We start from the raw sequence: 16,054 nt of genomic DNA, 5'->3' as shown, positions 1-16,054 counted from the left end.
TCATGTTTTGATTTGAATGATGGCAGTATGCATGCCATCATCTGATAACTTAGCTTCTGTTGTTGGGTTATTATTCAGATGGATGCTTCAGTATTTCCAACATCAGGCTGTGCATCTACAATGAACTGCTTTGCAGTGTCCCGTTGTAGGCACCAGTGACCAGTAATTGGGTACACTTATATGATTCTGTGCTTTAACTTCTTTTAATTATGGTGGGGTTTAGCAATGGAAGGGTCATGAACTGTATTTGTTGTAGTTTAAACATTTTTTCAGTTCTCTTATCTGGCCTCTTTCACAGCCATCTTTTTGCAATATCTTTACTATTGTATGGAGAGGAAGCAAATCCCAACTGAAAATGCAATGCTATATAGCTTTCTGGTTTTTAGTCTATCTTCAGAAGCAAATGCAATCAGTGTAATCGTAACTAGTTTTGGTGCTATTCATTGCATTGCAAAAGACATTAAGTGACAATGATTTATGCAGCATATGAATTGGAACTGCAGCATGGATCAGAATTTGCTTTGCAGATTGACATTGCCACCAGAGATTTGAGTCAACAATGTCGATAAATATAGTTCAGGGAGTACAGACTGTCTCACTGCAGACAGTTGACCCATAGTTGATGGAGAAGCTCACTAAACTAAGATAGATAGCCCTACTCATTCAGAAGATCTGGTGGTAATGGCAGCTTTGACACTACATTGTAGTTACTGAATTGTAAGTGAATTTTATCCATGGTCTATAAGAAGGGGAACAAGTCCTTACTCTGCATCCACCTAACAGCTAGTGCCTCTGCTTATGCCACTTTTTTTTGTTGGGTCTTGGCAGAAGGAGGAAAGGAGAAGAGTTAACAGGAGAAGATATACCAAAGGAGAGAGCCAGGCTGAAGGACTATGTGGACTATTTGTCCTAGGGGACAACCTCCAATGCAGAATTCAGGGAAATTATACTAAAGGCTTGGGAGGTAAGATAGAATTGGCAATGATATAAATGATAGCTTTGTTAAAAAAGCTTTTTTTGTTTTTGTTTGTCCTTATTCTTTTACGTTGTGGAATTCCCTCACCATAATTCTTTCACATCACTCAGTGAAATGACCCTTTGTAGTGGGAGCTGGAAAATGTACATTAAAGAAGTGAACATGCAAGCAGCTTTATGCAGTTAATTATTCAAGGGAATGTGAGGCAGAAAACTAAACCTGGTAAAACAAAAAACAATCAATAAGTATTTTATTTCCTGGGAGAAGAAGGTTTAAAGTTTGGCTCTAAGCAAGTAAATAGCTCTTCACAGAGCAGCAAAGAGTAAGGAATGTTATGTCTTCTGCTAATAAGTATCTGAATATAAAAGCCAAAGTTAATGCATGGAAGCTAGTGTACATCATAGAGTAGTTTATTATAGACTTCTTTATTGCTGTAAATTAATATTAAAATATGAATGGAGTAGAGGAAAGAGGAACTGAAGTGTAGATGTAACCTGTCATTTTCATCTCTGCAAGCAGGGGAATTTCTTCTGTAATGCTTTCACCCTCATTAGAAAACACAATTTGAAGTGCACATATATATGTATGGTTTTCTCTGTTTATAAATGACTGAAGCCATGCACTGTGGGGGGAGAGCCATAAACATTAGGAATGGAGAATACGACTGCCTGCTGATAAAATTGCATGCCCCTTCCCACGCTGCAGGACTGTTCCCCACAGAGGAGCTGTCAGTGGTTTGCTGGCAATGTTCTTGCTTCCTCTCAACATGCAGAAGCACAAGCCTATTGTCAGCACAGCTTTTGGAGAAGATCAGTAGCCAAAATTACCCCCTTTCTTTTGTTTTTGATGGACAACTGATCATAGGTTGCGCTTCCTCTTTATTTGTGGAGTTCAGCATTTTCCTATGAATGGAATCCTTTGGAAAAGGCTGTGAAAAGTCCTTTCAGCTGTGGATTAGAGTTTTCCTGCCTTTGCTGTAGAAAGAGCTAGCAGGATTCAGGTCCGAAAGGGCAGGCAATTTATAAATGTCATGTATTAAGGTGAAAGAAGGAAAATAGCTTCTGGATGACATTGTAGGGGAAACTGGCCTCTTCACCCTAATGCTGGCCTAAATCAGGTGGGGTTTTATGTTACGAGACAGTTGTCCCACGTTACTAGCATTGCTCTATATCAAAGGATTGAAACTTAGCCCTACTACTCAGAAACCTGAGCTTTGCTGCTTGTGAAAGTCTTTGTTTTGGAGTTAACATGGTGCAGGCAACAAGCAGCACAGAAGTCCAATGAGTCCAACTTCTAACGCCTATAGAATCTTTCTTCTACTTTCCCAGTTGTCTAAGTGTTTGGGATAGCTAAACTGGCCCTGATCACCAGTGTGAAGTCCAGCTTGATGTCAAAATTGCCTTTTATGTCCGGTAGCAGTGTGGTAACAGGGAATTAGCCCTGTGATCATGACAACCCAACCCAAATCTCTGGACAGTTCTAGTGACAATCTTTTGCCCTGTATGACACTAGACTGAAAAGTGCTGAAACAAATGTGAGACAATGTCAAATCATGTTAGGTCAAATTGCGGTGAAGGTTTTGCTGGACTGTGTCATGTTCTGTTTGACAAAATGGTATCTAGCTGAACTGTTACCTCAGTTACTTTGTGAGTTGTCCTGCTTAGCCCACATGTCATGCTAAGCAGTATAAACAGCCACATCAGATGTTGCTCCTCTCCCAGTAAGGTTGCTGAAGGAACCTGGATTCTTTTTATGTTGTTTTTTGTGTCTTATGTGATGTTCAGCAATCCTGCTTTAACTAGAAGGCTGGTTTTGCTGAGATTGCCAATATCATATCTTCCCATCTTAAAAGAGTTGCCAAATGTCTGAATACATAGGCTGTGTATTTTTCCTTGTCACTTTTGCAGCAAAACAAAAGAAAGTAAATTAATTGAAACTCCTAGACTTCTTTTCAACTACACTTACTAGCATCACTTACTGTCTCACATCTGGCTTCCAAACTTAAATAGCTTCAGACTGATGCCTTGTTGGCCAGGCCCATCCAAGAGAAGACATCAGGAGCAAGATAAACCAAACAGGTTTGGTGACTATTGGGTCTCTGAAACGTGTTATCTTGCATATGAGATGATTTCAAATCAAAAAACATGTTCTGGGGAAAAGCAGCCTACAGTGTGTTCTGGCAGGTCACCATTATGTTGCAACTAGCACTAGGATGGTTCAGCTACAGAAACGATACTTCTCAAAGAGAAAATCTGTAGGCTTCATTAGAATAATCACATTATAAATTTCTTTCAACCATGATGTAATAGAATATCAAGTGCATGTGGAAAAGGAAGTAGAAAAGTGGTGACATAATAGTTGGACTGTTCCAAAGTTAATGTGAAAGGACAGACACACAGAGGTCAACTCCTGGGAGTAGTCTCTGGCCTTAAACCTGAAAAAGACTGATAGTGTCACATTTCAAAGGAATTAAAAAGTCAGGAGGGGATGAAAGGGTCAAGATTAACCTTTAACTAAATTTGTTCTTTCTCACCAGTTGATCTTTAAGGTCCCTTCCCACCCAAACCATTCTATGAAATGTGTCTATGAAAACTTGGAGCAGATACTGTCTTTTTTCATTGTAATGCTAGAACTGTATTGATTAGCTCCTCACAGTTTAATAGCTGACCTGACATTGAGCCAACAGCCACAGTGGAATATTTTTGTCACTGTGTATTTTCATCTTCACCTGTTGTGAACATTTTAATAAATGTGAATTGAATCCCCCATAAAAATCCCAAAATGAGGGAAAATGAGAAAACAGTCTTTTAAGACTTGCCGTCCTAGATCAGATCAAAGTTTCCAGCAATTTTACAGTGTAATCTCATGTTTCTCACAGTGATAGACATTCCCACTGAGGGAGGGAACCTGGTACAAAGGACAAGCATCGTATAGCCAGGACATGCCTTTCAGTGGTGAGGAGGGTAGGGATTTCTAAATTGGACTGTCTGGATTCCTTATCTATAGGTGGCAATTTCTTCAATGCATTTACCAGCTACAGGAGTTGCTCCTTAAGTTTGATTGGTAGGCATCTGCCAGAGAGCTTGAATTCAGTGTTCACTGACAAAGCCTAAGTGACTGTAAATCTGAGATTATACTGACTTTGGATGGGGTTTTTTTTTTTTGTGAAGTGTTTGTAGTTTCTTCAGTTGCGTCCAGTAGGAAATCTCAGTAGCAATCTTGGGTGCAAACCCACTTATTTTTCCCTTCTCCCTCTGCCTTACCACCCACCAATGAAAAATATGCTCAACTATACCGGCCTAACAAGAAAGTGACTGCCACTTAATGATTGTCTGCTACTGTAGTAAGCAATTATCACTTTTGTGCTTTAATGCAGTTAATTACATGTCAACTTAAGTGTACTTCCCTAGCTATGAGTTGAGAAGCAGAAGTGCTTAGAAGGCCATGGATGCCTTTTCTTGTTGCTTATAGATAGAATGTGCAGATTCAAATACGTTGATTGTACTTGCCTCTCTTGAAACAGCTTTTCACTAAAAATAGTTTTACAGAATTTGGAGGTACTGACTATATGTTCATATATATTTATATATAGTTTAGGAAAGTAAGCTTAGTTATTAGTCACTGGGACACTGGACTATTTTTTGTGTTCTGTCGGTTCCTATGGAGTATTTTGCTTTCACTAGTGGAGAAAAACCTATAAACTGTGGCCAGGTGGTATGTGAGCAGTGGGCGATTTAGACACCTTCAAACTCATGACACAATCACACAGAAGGACGTGGCATTGCCAAGGTTTAGGGTATTTAACATCAAATGCTCATAAACCTAGTCAAATTTAAATTGCATCCTTTAATTACCAAATACATCTCAGTTTCTGTCACTCACAGCACAAATGTGAAAAATTGGCAGAGTTGGAGCACTTTACTACTCTGTTTACTGAAGGGCAATCTTTATGTATTTACCTCTGGAGAGTAAAAGACTTCTGACTTTTTCAGTGCTACAGCAGCTTCTGTCATCTTTTGCATGCAAATACTTTTCCCGATGCTCCATTATGAAGTGAACTGCTTTAGAAGGCACCATCACTTTTATATGGGTAACAGTGCTGAATGATTAAATCCTATTGTCTCACTTTCTATAAAAGTTATTAAAGTGGAAAAGAGCTACCTCTAAATTGAAATTCTGCCTTCAAGGTCATTACCATTTTACCTCTTCTGCCTTCTCTGACACGTACTGGTGTATACTTGAAGGGTAGAAAAATATACCCAAATTCCAATTAAAAACCCAAAGCAATACAATCTCTGTCAAGTCAGAAAATGGGAAAATATCCATCAGCACAGCCTTTAGTTTTCATGTCAATGACTTATAAAGCTATTCTTAAAGCTGTCCATTCCTCCCTTTTTCCCTCCCTATATTATTGCTTGTTCGTCATCAGATTTTTCTAGCTGTGATGGTGAAGATCAGTCTGATGCTGTATCCTTCATCAGAATAACCCCAAAATGTAATTTGAAATGCAAGGAGGCATATATACCTTAAGATCTAATTTTTCACCTCTTCCTTAGACTCATTACTAATCCTGAATGCTGATTATAGTGGTATCAGTGAGATTTTAATAGTTTGGTGGTTAATATCTGATTCAGCACTCAAAGGGAAATGATCCTGTGTATTACCTGGCAAGCACCAGCAGCAGGTATTTTCTGATATTATATATGGGTTTAATAAAGTAAAGAAAAATAAATTATACCAATGCCCTTGTATACAAACTCTGTTTCTGCAGAAAATTACTGGAGCATGCTCAGTGCAATTGGTCTACCTGAGGGTAAGAAATATGCTGTGTCAGTCTAGTGGAGTAATCAATCCAAAACTTTCATAGTCTGTGCAGATTTTCCTTACCACAGCACTAGTTGAATATAATTAGATAAAATACATAGCCAGTTTGTTCATACCTAAAGGAACATTCTGAGAGAGCCCACTCATAAAACCCTTATCCTAACTATGAAATCAAGGAAATGTCATGAAGAGAACCTGAGTTATCCAACAGGTAGGGCACTGGATTAGGACCCTGGTAAGATGGGGTTAAATTCATCTTTTTGCAAAGGGGAATCTAAACATGAGATGTCTCTGAAGTAATTGCCATAAGCACTTTGGGGGGACAGTTATTTCACCCAAGACATCCACTTCAGATGTGATTTGCTTCTCTCCACCTATTGATTATAAAGAATATAGTAGCTTTGATTCAAACTGTATTTTTAGGTAGTAAAGTAAAAGCAGGGAATTCCCGTGTAACTGCTCTCAGCAGTATTTTGGAGTTCTCCACATTTCCACCTTTTACTTGTCTTTATTTACATCTGAAGCTCATCTAGGGCAGAGGAAGTTCACTTTCTTTAAAAAGGCCTGTGGCAATGGGATTACAGCCTCTCTTTGGATACTTAGAGGCTGCTCTAATGCTGCAAGTAATCAACCTACAAGCAAGAAAGCATAACCTTTGGAGTAAATTACAACTGTTGTAAAAGTTAAGTAATTGGTGAATAACACATGGTGCCAGAGTGCATGGGAGGTGTGTCTAAGATCTCTGAACACTTGAGAGAATAAAAACCAGAACGACTGCTGGTGTAACTCTCCTGCCTTTAGTGTGACCCCCTTTATTCTTCAAATTGGTGGCTACAGGTGAGCAAGCTCTTCCTGTGAATGACAGTATGTTCTTAACTGCATGGTTAGATGCTTAAACAATGAGCCACAAAATGATAAAAGCTTAATAAAGCATTTTTAGTAGGGGTACTTAAAAACATGCACAGTGTTTGACCTACCTTTCCTCCATCAAAATTATTTGGGTTTTTGCCATCACTTCAATGGTAGAGGTCTTGTACTTGTCAAAAGGAAGGAGAATCAAAGCAGTGCTAGGGTCTTAGAAATATTCCACTCCTGAATTCATGTGCCTTTCTATACAACCAAATTTCTAAATCAGTACATGGAATTCATGGCCTGTATTGGTCAGCACATGGAAGTCATGGTCCAGAGTTGTTGCTGCAGCCGATGCCCATGTCCTTTCCACCTTTATGAGCACCCTTGGTCATTATCTGGTTATGAACTGTGCAGCAGGTGAATTTTTCCTGAAATCCAGTCCTTCCTGCTTTGCATATTGGGGCTACAGTCAGGAAATACATGGCTTGCCCTGGTAAAAAATAGTTAATCGTTTCTTCTCTAATCCACATAGTTGCGCTATCAATCTTTGTGAATTTAATCACTTAGAATGGACTTGATGTTAGGAGGAATGCTCGAATTTAAATCAACCCACTCTCATATCTATGAACAGTATGATGGCAGGAAGCATAATTTCACCTCAGACTATATGTGCTGGTTCCACTTATCTAAACAAACCCCCAATAATGCTAATGTGTCCCACAGTGATATTGTTTGACTTGCAAGGATAAGTTTTTAGGAGGTTTATTCAGTGCAGATTTCCTGAGACATTGACTAGAGTGGTAGTTGAGGGTTTTGTTTATCCTTGAATTTCAATCTCAGGTGGCATGTGTGTGTGAGAAAATGAAACTTGACTCTATAAAACAACTTCCTAAACTTCAGTGTTTAATTCAGACTTAAGTGACCATTTTTCTAATGGGCTGTATTTTGGAGCCAGGTTTGTTTGAAAGTGATTCATTCATCTCTTCTATGAGTGGGATTCAGCATTTGTTTGTTGCAATGTGAAGATTGTTGGGTTGTGGTGTTTTCTTTTATTTGGATTTCTTCTGTAAGGCACTTTTAATTTTAATATTCTGTGAAAAATTGTACTCAGCAAATTTGCTGAAATGACTTTCAAACATTCAAAATATAGCAAGGCCTTAAAACAGTTTTAACCAGATGGTCTCTTTAGCATGTAATTTTACATTCAGCTACCACAGTTAAAGCAGAGAATGAACAGGGTTATTTCTGGGGCGATTGCAGAGCAGCTGAGATCACACCTGGCCCAATCTGCAAAGGAGTCTTCCTATTCTTACTTGCTCTTTCTGACATTATGGCTTCTTCCAGAGATCATGCTCATAGCAGGACCTGTTTCTGCCTAAATCAAGACCTGATTTACTTGTTTACAGTATTGAATTTGAACCATTGTAATCTTCACAAGATACTTAAGTTCTTTGAAGTCTGTGCGCACGCAGGGATTTTTCCTTGCTTTTTCTTTCCAGTCTTGTTTATTATCAGATTTATCTTCAGATTTTTACAGTCTCCTTTCCCAGTTGCATTCTATTATCACCTCTTTATGCTAATGCTCTCCCTAGCTGCCTGTATTATTACCCCTCCATTTATCTTCCCATCGTGTGTGATCTACAGTACTCATTAGCTTCCTATTCTCAGATCACTTTTTGCCTTCTCAGCATGCGAGATGACCCTTTTATCACTCAGACATGTTTCACAATCAGCCCAGATAATGCTTCATCCTTCCTTACTCTTCCTTAGCTTTTTAGTTTCGTGCTGCTTATTACCTCTTGCCATTCATTTCTTTCCAACAAGGCTTCTTTTATTGTGTACTCAATTAGACCAGGTTTTTGCTAGTACGCTATCACTTGTCTTCATTGCTTCGGCAGTACATTATTGATTTCCATGGTTCAATATATCAGAGTATAGAGTTCTTAGCAAATTTCTTTCTCCATCAAGCTTATTTAATCCACCCTCTTCCCAGTATCCTCTCCAGACCAGACTTCATATTCATGAGGCCAACAGTACATTAACTGCTTAACTCATTGATTCTTACACCTTGCAAAGTGCTTCATCCATAATCTTACACATTCTGCCTGAATTCAGCCAACTTGTAATTCTTGCTCCTGAATATGGCTACTTAGAGCACTTGTTTAATGTGTATTTTAGACAATTTATATGCTTGAGTTGATACTTTTGTGGCCACCGCATAAAATGTTTTCAGCTCATTGGCTCTAAAGCACTTAAACTTGTATTTCCCAAAGCTCCCTTCAAGCTTTATGATTGCTCACGTTAAATAATGAACTTAAAAAGAGGAGGGTTGTTATTGTTTTATCCTAAAGATCTTTTCATTAACTGCATGACTTCTGGGGGCTGGGAGACTTGTAGACTTCTAGATAAGAATCCTATTCAAAAAGAAGCTTTTCTTGGTCCTGTGTAAAGCCCCCTCAGCCTCACAGGGGTTTTGATAAGGTGACTGCTCAGCTACCTGTAAATCTAACCTTCCACGTAAAGTTCCAAGTGCCATGTGCAAGCAAATCTGGATGTTGCATAAGATGCCATAAACTATGTAATGTGATGACAGAAAATAGTGGAAAAGATAAATTAAAGACATTTTTGGGTAAGCAAATAAATTATTGATTGCTATATGATAACATGGGCTGACTGTGTGCCCTTGCAGCTGAGAAAACAACCATGTCCTGGTCTGCGTGACCAGCAGGTCAAGGGAGGGGATTCTCCCCCTCTACTGTGCTCTGGTGAGGACCCCCACCTGCAGTCCTGGCGCCCTCAATGTAAGAAGGACTGTTGGAGTGACTACATTGTTGTTGTTACTCTATTTTACTTTATTTCAATTATTAAACTGATCTTTTCTCAACTCATGGGTTTTACCTTCATTCTGATTCTCCTCCCTATCCCACCAGGGCAAGGGGGAGTGAGCAAGTGGCTGCACGGTACTTAGTTGCTGGCTAGGGTTAAACCATGACAGATGATATTAGGAGAAGAGGCTGTAAGAAGCTTAGTTCATCAAAACGGATAAATGGTTTCAGACCCTTGCTTTGATGTCAATAAGGAACCCTAGCCAAAACAATTCAGAGCAGCCCTGCAGAGGACTTTGGGGTGTTGGTCGATGAGAAACTGAACATGGGCCGCTTCAGTGTGTGCTCGCAGCCCAGAAAACAAGCCATATACTGGGTTTCATCAAAAGAAGTGTGACCAGCAGGTTGAAGGGAGGTGATCCTCTATTCTGCTCTCATGAGACCCCACTTGGAATACTGTGTGCAATTCTGGTGTTCCCAGCATATGAAGGACATGGAGCTGTTGGAGCGAGGCCAAGAGGATGATAACAAGGAGGTAAATTAAAGCTGCTTTTGAAATTGGCAGTATTTTCACCATCCAAAGAGGCAGCCCCCTACATTTGAATGAAACAGCTAAATCATATTAGGCATTATTCTTATTACTGCCATTATAGCTAAGGTGATCTTCAGACCTCATAAGTATGCTTTCCAAAGGAAGGTTAAAAACAAGCCTCATATTCGTCAGGAAATGGCTGCTTTCCTATCGGAGATGTCAAGAAAGGGCTGTGGTGGTACACCAGAACCTTACTGATCATCTTCCCAAGAAGGACAAACATCTGCAGAAAAGGTGCATTCACATATGTATCACACTGTATTGCAGTGGAAACTTAAGGTGTTTCCTTCCCTTATCCCTCTAGTGATGAGCAGCAGCAGTACGGTCTATTTGGCCAGGAAATTAACTGCACAACTTAAAATCTAATACAGATCCAAGTTCTTGCTGCTTTCCCTATTCAGAGAAACTCAAAAGAGGACATCTGCTAAGTTTTTGAGAATTAAATTACAGTTTTCTTTAATGTAAATCTGTGATTTTTCCATCAGCCACAGTCCTTCTGAAAGTTAAAGTGAAAGCTGCAGAAGGGAGGAGCTTTGGGTTAATTGAGCCTCCCCCCCCCCCCCCCGAAATGCAGGGAGTGTCTAATGTAATGCGTATTTGTATATGGCTGAAAATCACTGTAACTTCCCATTTCACTGATACTTATCCATGGATAATGTAAGATATGAAGTAATTTGTAAGTGCCAGTGGGACTGCTCTGGTAGACAAAGGTTCATAGATCAAAACAGAAATTCAGATGTGGTTTGGTCTGTGTTTTTTCTCTCCGTAGATACATAAATTTGCTTCAGGTGTCACATGTACAGCAGCATTAAAGAATTTCAGGTCACGTTGCATATTTGAACATCAGAGGTGTGAACAACAGGTCTGCTTACCACCATGTAAATGATGTAAAGAATCAGATGGAAGTCATTGGATTCAACTGGTGAACCTGTTGTACATGGAGATTATATATTGCATGCTGTACACAAGCTAAATTCATTTGGTATGTGAGAAAGATAGTGTAGAACAACACCCAGTTGGAATGGAATTTTTCCAGTGTGTGCTTCTGAATTTGAACTCTGTTACTGTGGAAGCACAGGGAAGGTTTGTCTTTAGCGTTAGAGAGGTTAGAACAGTTAAAAACAAGTGAGTTGTTTTAATAATTAAACAGCTGATTTTTCCAAGTGTTGTGAATTCAGTTTAGACTGTTTTGTGTAGGGGTCAAGAGAAAATGCCTGAACAAATATAAAGCTTAAACTTAAAAAAATCACCAGCGAAGCATGCATGAATGCATCTTACGAGCCAAGTTTTTGGAGTATAACATTGTGCAATGGTGCAATGTGTGCATAAAATCATACCCCTTCATCACACACACCCCCCTTTTTTTTTCCCATTAAATAAATCAGTGCTCTATTTGAAAAGTCTAGTCTATATAGCATGACTGCAAGCACTTGCAAACTAGGATTTTATAAACCATATAATACTTTTTATTTAGACCTTTGCACAAGAGGTAATTCACACAACATCCCAGGTATGTAGAGAAATGTACTTATCCCTTTTGTATAGAAAACTGACTGAGGTGTGGAACAGGCAGGGCAAACCCTGAAGTTCTCTAACAAAGTCCAGGCCTGCAGATTGGCTATGTTGGCTGTTTAGCTTCAAACATATTTACTGTTTCCTACACCTTCAAATTCAAATAACAAAGGCTTTCTGTTGTTTCCAAAACTTGCCTGTCCTGAGCAGTTAGTGGACAAGTTTCACTAGATTTCTAAGTTAGATGGCAGCTGAGTCCTGTGAGGTATCAGCACATCTTTATGCACCATCACAGAAAACTTATAAAAAAGGGAGACCTGTCCTGGCAGCTATCACTGAGATGTATAAATGCAAAAAAGGGTCCCTGCTGTGCTCAGCGTTTTCTGTTAGTTGTTTCTAACAGACTTCTTGCAACTTGTTCTTACTTCATAGAATCGTAGAATGGTTTGGGCTGGAAGAGAAATTAAAGCTCATCCAGTTCCAAGCCCCCTGCCATGGGCAGGGACACCTTCCACTAGACCGGATTGCTCCAAGCCCCTTTGTCCAGCCTGGCCTTGAACACTGCCAGAGATGGGGCAGCCACAAATTCTCTGGGCAGCCTCTGCCAGTGCCTCACCATCCTCAACAGGAAGAACTTCTTCCTTATATCTAACCTGAATCTCCCCTATTTAAGTTTGAACCCATCACCCCTTGTCCTATCACTACAGTCCCTGATGAAGAGTTCTTCTTCAGCATCCTTGTAGGCCCCGTTCAGATATTGGAAGACTGCTCTGAGGTATCCATGCAGCTTCTCTTCTCCAGGCTAAACAGCCCCTGATCATCCTGTGGGGATGTCCCCCTGAGGGGACTGATTCTTCTCAAACAGTTTTTAGAGAGTCATGGTGCTGAAGTCTGCTCAGCGCCATGACTCTTTCATCTAGAAACAAATTCCTGAACTGTAGATGTTAATACAGATAACAGATGTAAAATAAATCTGTGAGACGTCCCATGATGTACACAAGAAATCCATGTCAAAGGAGGAGGTTGGGCTTTAGTAATTCCTCCCTGCCTGCATGTCCTTTTCCTTCTCTGTACAAGGGAGACGTGTGAACATGCTTACTCCAAGTGCTCAGAAAGTAGCTTCGGTGATTAATATAAAATAAATGCCGTTCATCTTACCATGAAGAGCAGTGCAGCGCAGCAGAGCCATGTAGGATGTAAATAGATTTAGAGGCTGTGTGCAGATGCAAGGATGTTTCGCCATCTTTAAAGTTGTCTTAACTACCCTTCTGCTCTGGGGAGCTGACCCCTTGTAGCTCTTTTAAATAAACCTCCTTACCCTTCCTCTGATAAGCTTGATATGTGTTTTAGAAAGAGGATTCACCCATTGTTATTTCATACGCATCATCTAGTCATCTAGAAGCCATGGAGTGATAAAAGACTTCTACTATCGACTGAGACATCCTTTGAATAGACAACTAGAGGTTAAAGGCTCCTTATCCTACTAGCAATCCTCCTCCATTAGTATGATTGTTTGTAACACGATCAGCAGGGATTAACTAATACCTGTTCAGGCCTGGACACACACACAGAACAAAAAGAATTTAGTAGTGATTGCATACAGGGATGAAAATAACTGAAACCGTGTTGACACTGCTCACTTGTTTGACCCTTTAAGCTAATAGGCATTTAGTTTCACTGAGACTTCAAAATCGACATTGAATAGGATTCCCAGGGAGTTTTACATTCCTTGGCACGTAACCACATGGTACACTCACTGTATGTCTAGTAAACCCATTTCCACACTACATTAAGAATTTATCAAAGCAAGTTGAATCACTTCTCTACAAAAATGAAGGAATCTGGAGAGAATTTTGTGCCTGTGCCTTTAGTTCTTCTTCTGTCCCCAGTTGTGATTTATAGTTTGGTAATGTATTTCCTTGAGCTGATACTGAATTCACAGGGTGACTTTCTTCCATTGTAAAACAAGCTTCCTCTTGCTGAATCAATGACTAGAATCACTGTACTATATAGCTCAAGTTAACTGAAGCACTGCTGTATGCCACATCTCTGCAAACTCATCTGAAACTACCTTTGGATCACTATCAAAACCAGTACTTTATGTTTTCTTCTGAAAGCAGGTGACAAAAGATTTATTATTCATATCTTAACAGATTTTGTTTTTTCAAAGTCATGTAAATTCCATTAATATAATAATGTAAAAAAGAAAGCAAAAGGAAGAAAACATAAATGTGGATTAGTGAACATGCTTTTTAAATGCAGGGTTTGCTAGTATTCATTGCAATTTCAAATACTTAGCTTGACTGTTTCCATAGCATTTTGCTGATTAGAAAACACTGTGTTCATTTTATTTATAAGTGTGTCTGGAAATCTTGCTTGAAAAAGGTGTTTCAGCCTCACCATTTGTTAATTTTCAGAATTTTTGAGAGAATGAGGAAATATTTCAACAAGTGGATTTTTTTCCCTCTGTGTGTGAGCATATTTGTGTTTGAAGCTCTGTGTTTTGTTTTGAGAGGAACAGTCTTGTGAGACTAGACAAGGAGGAATTGGATCCTTGAGTTGCTCATAGTAAAATGATCAAAACCAGTGCAAGTATTCTCCAAATCTGTAGTAGAGCAGCAACATTTTCTTCTTTCTGGGGAAAGGGAGAAAGGGAATGAAAGGGCAGATGGAGGACTGGGAAGGGAAAAGGGAATGGATAGAGCCTTAGAATATAGAGATATTCTAATATCTCTAATTCTAAGAATAATTCTAATATAGAGATATTATAGAGATTGTAGATCCCAGCATTGCCAAGAATCCTTCAATTTTGGTATTGCTTCCCCCCATCCTGCTCCAGTAGTGACCCCCAATCCATGCATTCCTCCTTTTTCTGAGTGTTTTTTGTTTGCATGAGGGTTTTTTAAGGTTCTGAAATAGCTGCACAAGAAGTGCTGTGTTTGCATTGCTGCCCTAAGGAAGTGTTTATTTTGACTAATACTTGGTAACATTTTATAAGGAGTTTCCAAACAGTTAATACATAATGGATAGATTAAAGAAGCTTGCTGAATGAATTATTGCAATCTCAGCAGGAAGATGCATGCGCTCTGGATTGTGCTCTGTGGTAATTAATAGATCTTATTTATTAGAGGAGACTATTCCCTAATTAACCCTATATCAATTATATGAAAGTATATGTGAAAAATATGTATATGTTTTCTATAAGAAAAGTGTGTATTACACTGTTGTTTGTGCTGTGGTAGGGTTAATATGACAGAAGTAGAGGGTACTGACAGAACCACTTCATGGCAGGGAAGTTACCAGCACTGCTTTGAAATGTACTGAACCTCTAAGGCATGAATTGTTCCATCTCTTTATGCGGCCCCCCCCTCCCCCAGTGCTCAGTAGCACTCCTTCATTATTCAGATATTTTTGAAAAGTCTGATTTGTCGATGGCAGACCTAAAATACGTTCAGTCCTCAGCTTTAAAAAAAAAAAAAAAAAATCATGGGTTTCTGAGAAGATGACTGTGATTTTGAGCCAGTAATGCTGGCAAGTACCTCTTCTATGCACACTTACTCAATTGACAGCTATTACCCTGCCGCAAGTGATTGAGAAGTAAAAATTACACCGTGCAGCACAATTGTTCTTTGCTTATTTCAACATTTGATAGATATGAGATCTTGAAAACTATGGAAGCTTTAAAGGCTATTGGAGTGGAATCTACCTGCCTATTCTGATCATCTCTAAGAAGGAAGACTCCACAACCTGCATCATACAGTTGGCCATCTCGTATAATAATTTATAGTCTAATATAATAATCTCATATAATATCTATAATATCCTTACCTAATGGCTACTACATAGCGTCTTTTAAATATGTATACATTTAGAGTATATCACAAAATAATAAATCTTCTTATTAAATGTTACTGATTGAGGTAGTTCTCCAATTTTTTTCTTTTTAGTCCTCTGTAAAGGAGTCCTTCAAATTAATATATTTCAAGCACAGTGTTCATTATTGCAAGCATATTTTTAAGGTTTGAATGTAGTTCTGATTTATCCTGTCTGCTGTTTGTTTTCTCTGTTGCCCAGGATATTGCCTGTTCATGTAATGTCTTCAGTATACTTCATCATTGCTAAGAATCTGTGATGAGATACTAAAAATGTCCTTTCCAGACTGACTGCTAGACACATTAGGTATTGCACACATTGTGATTTATTCTTTCAAAACTAATGAGCAAGGTATTCTTCCTCTTGTATGTAATGTAGACAGTAGTGTAGTTTTTATTAACCTTTGTTTTCTGTGGAGAAGCATTTATATGTCCTCTTACTTTGGAAAAGATCCTACCTTTCAATAGCTGCTCCCACTCTCCTTTCCAGTTGGCAACGCATGCTCTCAAAAGGCCTCAATTTTAAGCCTCATCTCCTCAAAATAGGTGAAGATTTTCTTTTTACATCAAGGTGCCCCGCATTCCTGGAAGAGACCAGACA

This window comes from Strigops habroptila, chromosome 7 (genome assembly GCF_004027225.2).
Source record: "Strigops habroptila isolate Jane chromosome 7, bStrHab1.2.pri, whole genome shotgun sequence".
Classification (NCBI taxonomy): Eukaryota; Metazoa; Chordata; class Aves; order Psittaciformes; family Psittacidae; genus Strigops; species Strigops habroptila.
This window is presented reverse-complemented; position numbering follows the sequence as displayed.